The sequence below is a fragment of the Mobula birostris genome, chromosome 10, assembly GCF_030028105.1.
Source record: "Mobula birostris isolate sMobBir1 chromosome 10, sMobBir1.hap1, whole genome shotgun sequence".
Lineage (NCBI taxonomy): Eukaryota > Metazoa > Chordata > Chondrichthyes > Myliobatiformes > Myliobatidae > Mobula > Mobula birostris.
Window position 1 is genome coordinate 105,800,520 of NC_092379.1, and position 15,057 is coordinate 105,815,576.

The window sequence follows — 15,057 nt, forward strand, 5'->3', positions numbered from 1 at the left end:
GACATGTCTATCCATGGCCTCCTCTACTGTAAAGATGAAGCCACACTCAGGTTGGAGGAACAGCACCTTATATCCCGTTTGGGTAGCCTCCAACCTGATGGCATGAACATCGACTTCTCTAACTTCCGCTAAGGCCCCACCTCCCCCTCGTACCCCATCTGTTACTTATTTATGCACACATTCTTTCTCTCACTCTCCTTTTTCTCCCTCTGTCCCTCTGGATATACCTCTTGCTCATCCTCTGGGTCCCCCCCCCCCTTGTCTTTCTTCCCGGACCTCCTGTCCCATGATCCTCTCGTATCCCCTTTTGCCTATCACCTGTCCAGCTCTTGGCTCTATCCCTCCCCCTCCTGTCTTCTCCTATCATTTTGGATCTCACCCTCCCCCTCCAACTTTCAAATCCCTTACTCACTCTTCCTTCAGTTAGTCCTAACGAAGGGTCTCAGCCTGAAACGTCGACTGCACCTCTTCCTACAGATGCTGCCTGGCCTGCTGCGTTCACCAGCAACTTTGATGAAAACACAATAGACTGCTCGTACAGAACTGACAACATGAAATACTTACAGCATAACAGTGAAAATATGAACCAGGGCATTACAGTGACTAAAGGACAGAGCAGTATCAGGAAGGTAGGTCATCTTTCTCCAAAACGGATTTACTGCTTTGGATATGTTCATGGGAGATGGTTCATCAGGGAAAGGCAGAAGTTGCCAATGTCATGGCACCTCTGCTGCAGTGGACGGCAGGAAAAAAAGCCGCAGAACTACAGTAGTAGAGGATTAATGGTATGGGAATAGACAGGAACTTCTGTGGCCACAAACATTCTCGTTTGGTATATTGTCTCCCAGGTGCACAAGTCAGGGATGTCTCAGAAACAGCTGCAGGGCATTCTACAAAAGAAAGGTGAACAGGCATTTGTTGTGGTGCAAATAGGTGTCACAAAGGGGTGCTGGGAATGGACCCAAATGCAAGGCACAGACACTGAAGTACAAGGAACAGGACTTGACTAGAGTAAGGACGTGACAGGATTCAGGCAAGGAGCAGGGACAAGAACGCAGAGTTGGGCTAGGGAAAGCGGGACCAGGACTAGGAACCATGGACTAGGAGACAAGGCTTGGACTCAGAGCCCGAGACTGGACAAGGACCCAGAACCTGGGTCTTGCCTCGGGCTTGGACCCCAGAACCAGGCAAGGACATGACATGGCTTGAGGCTGGGGTCTTGGGTCTTGAGCTTGGCTTGGGATCCTCGAGGCTGGGGTCTTGGGTCTTGAGCTTGGCTTGGGATCCTCGAGGCTTGGGGTCTTGGGTCTTGAGCTTGGCTGCGGGATCCTCGAGGCTGGGGTTCTTGGAGCTTGGCTGCAGGATCCTCGAGGCTGGGGTTCTTGGAGCTTGGCTGTGGGATCCTCGAGGCTGGGGTTCTTGGAGCTTGGCTGTGGGATGGGGTCTTGGGTCTTGAGCTTGGCTTGGGATCCTCAGGGCTTGGGGCCTTGGGTCTTGAGCTTGGTTTGGGATCCTCAGTGCTTGTGGTCTTGAACTTGGCTTGGGATCCTCGAGGCTTGGGGTCTTGGGTCTTGAGCTTGGCTTGGGATCCTCAAGGCTTGGGGTCTTGGGTCTTGAAATACAGAGGCTGATAACTCAGAGACTGGAGTTGAGAGACCGACTGGGAACTGAACATCAACATAGAGCGAGGACTTATCCTTCAACAAGCCAGGACTCGTCTTTAACACAACACAAACATGAGACAGGACAGAACATAGACATAGAACCGGGACTTATCCTACGACAAGCTGGGACTCAACTTCATCTCCACACCAAGGTGGGACAGGTCTCTCCATCAGGTAACAGCAGAACAGCCAGACTTACCCAACAGAGGCAAGGAGAAGACAAGACAGGTCCCCCTGCAGGGCAACAGCAAAACAGCCTGGCTGACCCCACAGAGGCAAGGACAAGAAGAGACAAACACCAAAAAAACAACAGACAGTTCCATCTCTGCTCTGGCGAAGCTCCAAGTCTCAGTTCAGCCAGCAACCTCAGCTGGCTACAGAAACAGCTAGATCCCTACCTAGCTTGGAGTGGCTGGCAGCCACTCAGCTGGCCTGGGAAACAGCCAAATTCATACCACAAAGACCACTTCAATGAGTGGCAACAAGGCTCCATGAAGCAGTGGTCCTCCAACCAGGTCTCAAGATCACAAATGGTTTCACTAGCCTTTCATCAGCAGGTTGCTCCGGGGGGACTGACGAGACAAACCAGCAGCCCACCCGCAATCCCAAGGCTACTTATATTGCAAGCCCAAAGATGGGAATCAGGTGCCAATGATTAACTCATACAAGGGACAGCTGGAAGACCCAGAATCCTGCGCCCATGGACTGGACCGTGAACCGGAATACGGACTTCATGGACCGGACCATGACAATAGGTACCAACAATTTGGGAAAAACATAGGATGACATGCCACAAGCTAAATTTAGAGAGCGAGGAGATCAATTAAAAGGCTTTTACCTCTGAGGTAATAATCTCAGGATTACTACTTGTGCTTCATGCTAGTCATATTAGGAATAATAGAACAGGATTGTACTGCTCTCCTTGTTTGTGAAGTAGAAAGTGCACAATTTAGCACTAATCCAAACTCCATTCAACTGAACATGAAAGTCAAAATATAGCCTCCAAGCTCTGGGTGCTGTACTTGGACAGCTTGCGCACAGACAATTAAATAAAACTGAGATTGAACCAGAAAAAAAAATGCCATATGTACTTAATGTAGCAAATTTATGATGACTAAGTTACACATTCAAAAGAAATTTGGAATGTATGAAACTAGACTTACGTGCAGAATATCCAACATTATACACAGCATGAGTAAGAAAAGTTTTAAAGTATGCGAGAAGTTTAATATCATAAGAATTCATTAAATTACCAAGGCTGGTCAGAAACCATACAGATAATCAGAAATAAACTTTAGTATAATATTAACACAAAATGTTGCTTAGATAGCATGTTTCTTTGTGAACTAAGTCGCAACTTACAGACAATGATTTATGATGGTGCAAACAAAGGAAAGACCCTTTATATTTGTATCAAATTCTATTAAAAAAGACCTGTATTCTTAAGGAACTGTACTAGATATTTAAAACAATAACCTTGTGATATTTTCTGCAAAATACTGTTGTTAAATTGTATTTTATTCTGTGAAACTTTAAAATCAACCACCCCTCTCCTGGATATGTCTTGAACATTCACCTGTACCCACTCAACTCTTTCTTGCTGATTACAATAATCGCACTACCCATTATTATGTTTCTTCATTAAAACCAATGTACTATTTAACTCTGTGTGCTCAAACCTCGGTCTCTATCTAGTCACCTATCCCTCCTGCTCTTTACTGCATTCCTCGACCATCCCACTTCTTTCAGGATATTATAAAGATGTCTTCTTGTTCGTTCTTCATCCCATTGTTTTATCCACATTTTTTTTTGGTTTCACTTTTAATAATGTTTTTCATTTCTCCTTTACTGTAATTATTTGAATGTCAATTTCTGCTCGTCTAGTTGCCTCCTTTGCTTGTTCCCTCTAATACCAATGTGCGCTGGAATCCACATAAAACAGAGACGGATTCCCACCATTTCAATTCTAAATAAGGTTTGCATTATCTCACACATAATGTCTGGTCTTGCCTCTGAATGTAAGTCTTTTAGACTCCTGATTGTTGTGCTAGAATCAGACAATATTACAACTCACATTGGTCTCACTTCCTCCACTCACTGCTAAGCTAATAGTCCAGCAGTCATTTCACCTGTATACACTGAGAAATCATCATCTATCCTCACCTGGTATTTAATGTTCAAATCAGGAACTACGAATCCTACCCCTAATCTACTATTACCATTTCTGAAGCACCTGTGTATGTTTGTAAATATCCATAATAATTATTATTTACATAAAATTCAACTATATCTTGATTTAAAATCACTTCTCTATTTTTCCGTCTCCTTTCATATGAAACACTCTGGTTTCCTCGGCTGCGTAAGCCTAGGGAAGTTAATCTCCGACCCTGCCAGACGTATGAGATTGAGGTGTGAGCCCACCCCAAAAGCCTCCGTTTGTGTGGACGCTGTGTAATTCGTTACCCTGTTACAAATGAGTGCCGCGAAATAACAGACAGTACACTGCATACAATTAAAAAATTTAGCTTTATAATTCTTAATTTGACTAAAGGGTTAGGAATGAAAAGAACAACAAAAAAGAAAAAGGCCCAGTTTAATGAAACAATCTAATGTGCACAAGTTGGAGCTCACGGTTTCCCCAAGTCACCAGTCCTCAATCGATCTCACTCCAGGCTTCATTGACTCATGGTCTCGCTCTGGGTCGAATCCTATGACCTCTTCTCTACAGTGTCTTTTCTCTTCATCTCTCTCGAACCCCAAAGAAACCCCAAGCCCAACCTTATTGTCCTGCACCAGAGGTGCCTCTCCTACAATTTGACCATCCTAACTGGATGGCAGACATGTCTCCTCATCTCTTATCTTCAACAAAACTCAAACATAAGCTGAAAACAAGCAGCTTGCATTGAACAGCACAAAGTGAAATACATACAGCATAACGGTAAAAAATATGAACCAGGGCATTACATATATAGCATCCTACGAGTTCCTATCAGCTTCCCATTATTTTCCTGTTAAATGCCTCATAATATATATCACTTTCTTACTTTTGGTTATCATTTCTTTAATATGTTTTGACAATGTGAATCTTTTATCAAACCAAATTCCTAAGTATTTAAAGATATCCACAGTTTCTAATTCTATGCCATAAAATTTAAATTTTAAGCATAACTTTATCCTCTTCTGAGTGAAAAATATTATTTTGGATTTCTCTGCTGAAAATCTGAATCCTTGTTTTAATGCCTTATCTTTCACCTTAACTATTGCCTATTGAAGTTTCTATGTTATAAATTCCACATCTCCACCCCTTTTCCACATAGATTCATCATCCACAATTAATGATATGTTGATAATATTTATATTAAAAAATATATAATTTATAATTATAGCAAATAATAATGCATTGAGAATACTCCTTGACGGGTTCCATTTTCCACAATTTGTTTACTTGACATCGATTTCCCTATTCCCACCATGAGAGATCTACCAATTAAAACATCTTTTATCTAATTTAGCCTTCAACCTCAAATACCAAATTTAGATGGTGCTATGATAAAACCTTCCTTCTGCATCATATCAGATGCTTTGTCTACATTGAAAAGGACCACTACTACACTTTCTCTGTTGATTGAGGCCAACTCGCCACATGTTCTGGACATCAAACTTGATCTATGGTCCCTCTTCCTCTCCTAAACTCACTCTGATATTTAAAAATACACCATCTTGTATCAATACAACATGTCAATTTCTTATTAATCATTTTTTCCTTAATTTAACGTAAATGAGGTTAATACTAATGGTCCATAACTGGCTAGATTGTTCGGACTTTTACCTGATTTATGTATTGGAACTATGATTGCTTCTTTCCATGCTTTAGGAAGTTTTCCATTTTCCTCATACATGTTTAAAAGACGTTAAAATAACTTACTTTCCTTTCTCACGCAAACCAGATGACATTACTTCTCTGATCCTTCCCACGGGACGTTTTCTTTGCCTTTCTAAGAACGCTATTCAACTCAGTCATAGTGAGCATCACATTTAATATACCCTCAGAATTGGTCCACCCATCTCTAATGCTTCCTAGTTCTCTACTAATGTTTCCTCTCTTCTCCTTTTCCTTCATTACTCATTTTGTCATAACAGTGTGTTTTAACAAAAGTATGCGCTAGCATTTCTCTTTCCTCTACATTCGAAACTACAACTCTTTCCCATCACATATCCAATTTCCCTGGTGATCCTATTCATTTTTGTTATAATTTTCCAAATTCTTTCATAGGTGTTTGTACTCCTACGGAATTCCAAAATTCCTTTTTCGCCTTTCCATTTGATTTTCTTACTAGGGCTTGCACCTCTTCTATACACAATTAATGTTTGAAAATTGTGTGTCCTCTTTAGCATTCTAAATGTTCTATTATGATGTTTTATTGCTTTCCCTCATTCTTTTGTCCACCATGGTACCATTTCCTTTTTAGCCCTATTCCATTTCTTATTGTTGCCATTTTCATTATCCCTTCTGCAATCGTCACCTAAAAATCCACATCCTGATTGACCTTGATATTTTGTCATTCCTAATCACCTATTTCTGTAAATTTTCCCCAATCAGACTTTTCAAATCACCTGCATTCCAGCATAGTTTCCTGATCTATTACCATTTCTGTTCGCATTCTACATAATACAGGGTAATGATCGCTGCCTATTGTTGTTTCTTCCAGAGCAACAATGTATTGCATTGAACTGCTGTTGCTTAAGTTAACAAATTTCATGTCACATGCTGGTGATAATAAATCTGATTCTGATTCCTAACCTCCCGTCAACACTTGCCTGCGGAAGGTGCCGTAACTAATGTTAGGTCAATTGCTGATTCAGAACTGGCATTAAAGTTTACTCTTGTTCCACTTCTATCATTTATACATACCAGAATTTCTTTTTCCATAAGTTCTTCTGTCACTGCTCTATTAATGTCATCATGCTCCCCCCACAATGTGCTGTGAGCATTAAAATCCCCACATCATACTTTATTTCCCTATTTGCACTAGTAAACCTATTTCTAATTTTTTTATAAGGATTATAATTATTAATGATTTTAATTGCACCTTGCTTTGTCCACACTTCGGCTACTACATACTCTGGTTCTTCCCCTTTCTTTATTTCTCTATATTGTAAACCCCTTTTAACAAATGTTGCACACCTACCCTCTCTTAGAGTCATAGAGTCATAGACAAAGTACAGCACAGCAAAAGGCCCTTCAGCCCATCTAGTCTATGCCAAAACCACTTAACCTGACTACTCCCATTGACCTGCATTGGGACCATAGCCCTCCATATCCCTACTATCCATGTACCTATCTAAACTTCTCTTAAATGTTGAATTCAAGCTCGCATGCAATACTTGTGTTGACAGCTCATTCCACACTCTCACGACCCTATGAGTGAAAAATTTTCCCTCATGTTCCCCTTAAACATCTCATCTTTCACACTTAACCAATGACTTCTGGCTGCAATCAGTCCCAATCTCAGTGGAAGAAGCCTGCTTGCACTTATCCTATCTACACCCTTCATAATTTTGTATACCTCTATCAAATCCCCTCTCAATCTTCTACATTCTGAAGAATACAGTCCTAACCTACTAAATCCATACTTATAACTCAGGTCCTCCATACATGGTAGCATCTTTGTAAATGTTCCCTGTACTTTTTCAACCTTGTTTACTTCTCTCCTGTAGGTAAATGACCAAAACTAGTAATACTCCAAATCAGGCCTCACCAACGTCTTATATAACCATAAGACCATAAGACAAAGGAGCAGAAGTAGGCTATTCGGCCCATCGAGTCTGCTCCACCATTTTATCATGAGCTGATCCATTTTCTCCTATTTAGTCCCACTCCCCCGCCTTCTCACCATAACCTTTGATGCCCTGGCTACTCAGATACCTATCAATCTCTGCCTTAAATACACCCAATGACTTGGCCTCCACTGCTGCCCGTGGCAACAAATTCCATAGATTCACCACCCTCTGACTAAAAAAATTTCTTCGCATTTCTGTTCTGAATGGGCGCCCTTCAATTCTTAAGTCATGCCCTCTCGTACTAGACTCCCCCATCATGGGAAAAAACTTTGCCACATCCACTCTGTCCATGACTTTTAACATTCGAAATGTTTCTATGAGGTCTCCCCTCATTCTTCTAAACTCCAAGGAATACAGTCCAAGAGCGGACAAACGTTCCTCATATGTTAACCCTCTCATTCCTGGAATCATTCTAGTGAATCTTCTCTGTACCTTCTCCAACGTCAGCACATTCTTTCTTCAATAAGGAGACCAAAACTGCCCACAGTACTCCAAGTGAGGTCTCACCAGCGCCTTATAGAGCCTCAACATCACATCCATACTCTATTCCTCTAGAAATGAATGCCAACATTGCATTCGCCTTCTTCACTACTGACTCAACCTGGAGGTTAACTTTAAGGGTATCCTGTATGAGGACTCCCAAGTCCCGTTGCATCTCAGAACTTTGAATTCTTTCCCCATTTGAATAATAGTCTGCCCGTTTATTTTTTCTGCCAAAGTACATAACCATACACTTTCCAACATTGTACTTCATTTGCCACTTCTCTGCCCATTCTTCCAATCTATCCAAGTCTCTCTGCAGACTCTCCGTTTCCTCAGCACTACCCCGGCCCCTCCACCTATCTTTGTATCGTCAGCAAACTTAGCCACAAAGTCATCTATTCCATAATCCAAATCGTTGATGTACAATGTAAAAAGAAACGGCCCCAAAACCAATCCCTATGGAACACCACTGGTAACCAGCAGCCAATCAGAATAGGATCCCTTTATTCCCACTCTCTGCTTCCTGCCAATCAGCCAGTGCTCTATCCAAGTATGTAACTTTCCCGTAATTCCATGGGCTCTTATCTTGTTAAGTAGCCTCATGTGTGGCACCTTGTCAAAGGCCTTCTGAAAATCCAAATATACAACATCCACTGCATCTCCCTTCTCTAGCCTACTGGTATTTTTCTCAAAAAATTGTAATAGGTTTGTCATGCAGGATTTTCCTTTAACTTTAACATAACATCCCATCTCTTGTACTCCATACATTGATTTATGAAGGCTAATGTGCCAAAATCTTCCTTTACAACTCTGTTTACCTATGACACCACTTTCAATGAATTATGAATCTGTATTCTCAGATTCCTTTGTTCTACCACTAACCCCATCAACTTACATTAACTTTATCATTTCTTCCACTAGCATAACCATTAATTGCAAAATCTATTCTTGGGTTAAGCCATGTTTCTTGCACACATATCACATCTGTTTTCTCAGCAAAATCCCTCACATAACTCTTAAATTCCTGTCCATTAGCTGTTAAACTTCTAGCATTCCACTGAAGACTTTACAGGATTAGTATTAGTTACCTTGTAAATAAATCTCAAGATTTTGATTATCCCGGTTCTGTTCTATCTGCTCTCACTCCCATGATAGCTCTCTCATTTTCAAAAACTGCTGCCTTCATCATCATTTTTATCTTTTCTGGTTTAATTTTTGGCTGCTCAGAACAATTAATAACATTTACCATGAATAAAACTAGTTTTTCTGTACTAATCACTAATGTTGAATTATTTGACTGACTGTCTTGCATTTGCATCTGAATCATTTCCTTCTTTAACTCTTCTCTCATTTAGTGTCTTCCACATATGACACATTATGCTGTTCCCTCATTTGTTAGGCTTTCATTGCTTTATTTCTGTATGGGCCCCACCACAATTACAACATTTTACCGATTCATCTTGTCTGTACTAATCATACATATGTTCTCCTCCACATCTACCACATCTCTGCCTTCCTTTACACACCGCTGCTACATGCCCACATTTCTGATGTTTCTAACACTGAAGTGGTGGTGGAACACAGGCTCCGACACTAAAGCATATGAATCCAATTGTTACTTTTTCTGGTAAGGTTGAACCCTGAAATATTAATATAACAGATGTACTATCAACCTTTTCTCCATTCCTCACAGCTTTCAGTCTTTTTATCTCAGTCACCAATCATCCTTTAATATTTTTCTTTAGTTCCTCTAAGTTTTCTCCAATTGGTATTCCCATTATCATTCCTTTAACACCATTTTCCCCCAGCACTCTCTTTTCTATAACCTCCCTTGTGCCAATATTTAATACACTTATTGCTTTGTCCTTCTGCTCTGAATATTTACAAACGCCTAACAGAGCTCCATCACACAGAATCTTTGCCATACCTGTATTTCCAATTATCTTCTTCAGATAGTTAGTCAGTACTGTTGGACTCAATGCATTTACTTTGCTCCCCTGCTTAAGCTTAAACATTAATTTGAACTCCTCTTCTATTACCTTCCTTCAAGTTGATCATTGTTCTCTATTATCATTATAAATTTCTCATTTATTTCCACTTTTCCTACCTGTCTGCACTTTCTTCCGTTCCTCCCATCCCTTACTTCCTCCTTTTCCATTCTACCACTACTTCCTGACATCCTAAGCCAGTCACAGTTCAGATTATGCCAAACCACCACTTCTGTAGAGGTCTTCATCTTGTTACTCCAAATGGTGCTCAGATTCCCTCCAACTACTCTCACTTTGGTCCTTGCACAGCGAGCCCCAGCTTCAACTGAGGCCAAGACAACCATACAGATTGTGTAAATGTGCTTAAGTCTGATTGAAAAACTCCACTGAAACAAAATGGCTGTCCTCCTCATGTGGTCCAACTGAATTTCAAATTTAAAGGTGGCAGTGGCTTCAGAATAAAAGTTGGCAGGGCAATACTTCCAGGATGAATATGTGATTTGAACAGTGGTGCAGAAAGGAGCATTTCAGATTCTGAGGCATTGGAACTGGTCTGGGGAAGATGGGACTAATATAAACCAATCTACACCTAGACAGGACCAGGATCAATGTCCTGGAGAATGGTTTGCTCGTGCTTTTGGGGTGGGTTTAACCTAACATGGCAGGGGATAGGAATCCATGCGGAAAGACAGAAGGGTATACTGCAAAAGTTAGAAAAGAGAAAAGAATGGAGTACAGAAAAGTTAAATGCAATGGACACAAAGATTACAAAATTCTAAGAGAACTTTGTAAGGGAACTTTATCTGAACTCCCTTAGTTTTCAAAACAAGGTTAGTGAACTTGTGGCACAAATCAGTATAAAGGAGTATTTTGATTAATGGTTTCTGGGCAAAGATGAATGAGAGTTACATATACAGCAGTATCAGATAATATGGAAGGATAGGTGGGAAGATAAGGGAGGTGGTTTAGTGCTCTTAATTAAGAATGAGATCAGTGCCATAGTGAGGGACAATATTTGTTCTGCCACTTCCCTGTTATGATTTTAGTGGGAGATCAATAGAACCACCTGGAAAATGATGAAAGTGATGAAAACCCAAGAGATACTGACCTGCTTATATGGGTAATACCCACATCCTCCCTGCATGTGCCTCATGCTGCCAAAATGAAATCAGAGTTGGCCCTCAGTCAGTCCAGATCAATTATTAACTTTATTGGATGAGTGTAAACAAACCAGAGGAATTCAAACTGGGGAGTGGATTTAGATGCCTGAGAATAATGAAAAAAAATCATCCCCTTACAAAGCAGGTCTCAATTTAAAACAAGGGGCATTTAACAACTATAAATTGAATATGTACTGAATTGATAAGCAGAACGACTTAATAGTTTATCATCCACAAACCATGATGGATGGGCTATTATGGCTTGAATGCTTCTTTTCCCCTACCTAAACAACTACTTCCCCTACCAATCCCTCAAATTCACAATTCACCTTCTCTCCCACTCCCATTCTGCAACCATGTAATCTTGTCGGAGAGGGAAACAGGAACCATGTTTTCTTGTCCTTCACAACTTTTAAGTAGACCACCCTATCAATGGGGACTCTCTCCAGTCCTTTCATTATTTTAGAAGCCTCAGTATGATTGCCTTTTCATCTGTTTGTTGCAAAGTAAATGGACCAAGATCTATGAGCTGGCTAGAGTAGGTAAAATTCTGTAATTAACGTTTCTCAGTTTTCCCCTCTGAGTCTAATTGTTTCAGCAGGCTGTAAGGAATCATATTTGCAAACCTTCTTGAACCTTTTCCAAGGACTCTATATCATTCACCCTTTGAGGGGAGCAACACTGCTCTCTGAACCTGCCCTGACAAGCAACTCTGTAGTGTACCAAAATAATATCTTTTGATCAATGATGAATGACTCCGTTAATATAGCCCAATATCTTGTTAGCTTTAGCCAGAGTTTCTCTATATTTTTCATGACCCTTCAGCAATAAGTACACTGGAGATCAATTTTGATTTGGTTGTTACATGCAACACATATAAATACACAGAAACACATGACATTAAGTTACTGCCTAGTACGTTAATTGGACTCTACAGGGAAATTTATGGAATTGTAAATACATCTGTATAGGGGAAGTTTACAAGCACTCCAGCAAAATTTGTAACCTGCCAAGCTTTAACGGTCTGGCAGCTGGAGAATGCCACAGATACTAGTGTGAGTTCACTCCGTGTCACAGGTGAGGTGGAATAATAGTTTAAAATATAATAATGACGAGGTTGTTTTATCAAATTTGGATGGAGTCCAGACCTCCTTTTGATCAACTACAATAACACTTTTCTTTGAAATTTTATTCTTTTGAAGGCAGTATTCCATTTGGCAATTATTCTAATCACACCTGGCACTTAGCCTTCTTGGAGTAGCACTGATCAGCAGCACTGGGGCTCCACAGGGGACTGTCTTGTCTCCCTTTTTCTTCACCATTTACACCTCGGACTTCAACTACTGCACAGAGTCTTGTCATCTTCAGAAGTTTTCAGATGACTCTGCCATAGTTGGATGCATCAGCAAGGGAGATGATGCTGAGTACAGGGCTACAGTTGGAAACTTTGTCACATGGTGTGAGCAAAATTATCTGCAGCTTAATGTGAAAAAGGCTAAGGAGCTGGTGGTAGACCTGAGGAGAGCTAAGGTACCGGTGACACCTGCTTCCATCCAGGGGGTCAGTGTGGACATGGTGGAGGATTACAAATACCTGGGGATACGAATTGACAATAAACTGGACTGTTCAAAGAACACTGAGGCTGTCTACAAGAAGGGTCAGAGCCATCTCTATTTCCGGAGGAGACTGAGGTCCTTTAACATCTGCCAGATGATGCTGAGGATGTTCTACGAGTGCGTGGTGGCCAGTGCTATCATGTTTGCTGTTGTGTGCTGGGGCAGCAGGCTGAGGGTAGTAGACACCAACAGAATCAACAAACTCATTCGTAAGGCCAGTGATGTTGTGAGGATGGAACTGGACTCTCTCACGGTGGTGTCTGAAAAGAGGATGCTGTCTAAGCTGCATACCATCTTGGTCAATGTCTCCCATCCAGTACATAATGTACTGAGTGGGCACAGGAGTAGAGTCAGCCAGAGACTCATTTCACCGAGATGCAGCACTAAGCGTCAAAGGAAGTCATTCCTGCCTGTGGCCATCAAACTTTACAACTTCTCCCTTGGAGGGTCAGACATCCTGAGCCAATAGGCTGGTCCTGGATTTATTTCATAATTTACTGGCATAATTTACATATTACTATTTAACTATTTATGGTCTTATTACTATTTATTATTTATGGAGCAACTGTAACGAAAATCAATTTCCCCCGGGATTAATAAAGTATGACTATGACTATGACTATGAGTAAGTACATTATTATACTTCTTCACTCCCATTACGTGGAATTCCATTCTACATCCTTCTTCCTCTTTGTACTATTGTATATTACATTCAGAGGTTAATGTAATAAAGAAATTATATTACTCATCCATCTGATGCTGAAATCAGCACTCATAATAGAGGTGCACTCTGCGCTGACATGCCAGCTTGGTGATGTATTCTAGTTCTTGGATGGGGCTAAAAACCATCATATTAAGGCAAAGAGGCAATAATTGCTACCATGAAGAGAAAGCAAGTGAGAGGTTGGATTCCTTGAGACTACAAGGGTAGCTAAGGAGCTTACAGTTTTAGCAGATTGCATCATGATGAAAGCCAAGATGCTCTGCAGCCCAAAGTTCAAGAGAAGATGTTGGACTGCATAGCAAGAGAAAGAGTTCAAAAGAAGCAAGCGGGGCAGTCAGGACATTCTGTTCACCACAGTTCCAAGGAGATACTGGATTGTGCAGTGGGGGAGGGAGTTCAAGTTAAGGGTGTGGGGGCAGTCAGAACATTCTACGTTCCATAGTTCCCAAGAATATATTGGATTATGTAGCTGGAGAGAGATTTCAAAAGAAATGAGCAGGGGCAGACGAGACATACTGTGCACCACAGTTCCCGAGGAGATGTTGGATTGTGTGCACAATTTGGCACTTGACAAGGGCCAGCAAAAACAAATTAGGTTTAAACAGAGTGACCATTGTAGGAGTAATCATTGTGTGAGTGGACTAGTGTAAGATTGGGAAACACAGGCATTAACTCATAAAGGCTTTGGTGAGGACAGGTGAAGGCTGTCGATAGATATTTTCATCAATTTTCCTTTCTTATTGCACAGGTAGAGCAGAGGTGATGCCAGTGAAAATAGTGGAATGCTCTTCTTGAGGGATGTAGGAAGGCAGGGAGACCCCTAGATAACTCCACCTAAAACAGAGCATCCAGCTGCAGATTCTTTCAGACTGGATAAGGAATTGGAGCTGGAACTGGATGAACTTTGGATCATCTGGGAGTCTGAGGGGTTGATCAACAGGACATACAGGGAGGAAGTTGCACCCAAGGAGAAGGACACAAGTAAATGGGTGACCATTGGGAGGGGGACAGACAGCCAGCGCAGAATACCCCTGTCCCATACCACTCAGCAACAGGTATACTGCTTTGGATACTATTGGGGTACCCACTAGCAGAGGAAAAGCACAGCGGTCACGCCTCTGTGGTTCAGAAGGGGAGGGGGCAGAAGCGGCGTGCAGTAGAGATAGGGGATTCCATTGTTAGAGGAGCAGACAGGGGATTCTGTGGACATAAAAGAGGCACCCAGATGGTACGTTGCCTCCCAGGTGCCAGGGTCAGGGATATCTCAAATCAGGTCCAAAGAATTCTAAAGGAGGAGAGAGAGAAGCCAGAATTCACGGTACATATTGATAGCAATGACATATGTAGGAAAAATAAAGAGGTCCTGAAGAGAGAATATAGGGAGTTAGTTAGAAAGCTGAAAAGCAGGATCTCCAGAATAGCAATCTTTGGATTGCTGCCTGTGCATTATGCCAGTGAGGAAAAAAATAGGATGATATGGCAGATGAATGCATGGGTGATGAATTGGAGCAGGGGGCCAGGTTTCAGATTTCTGGATCATTAGGATCACTCCTGGGGAAAATATGACCTGTACAAAAGGGA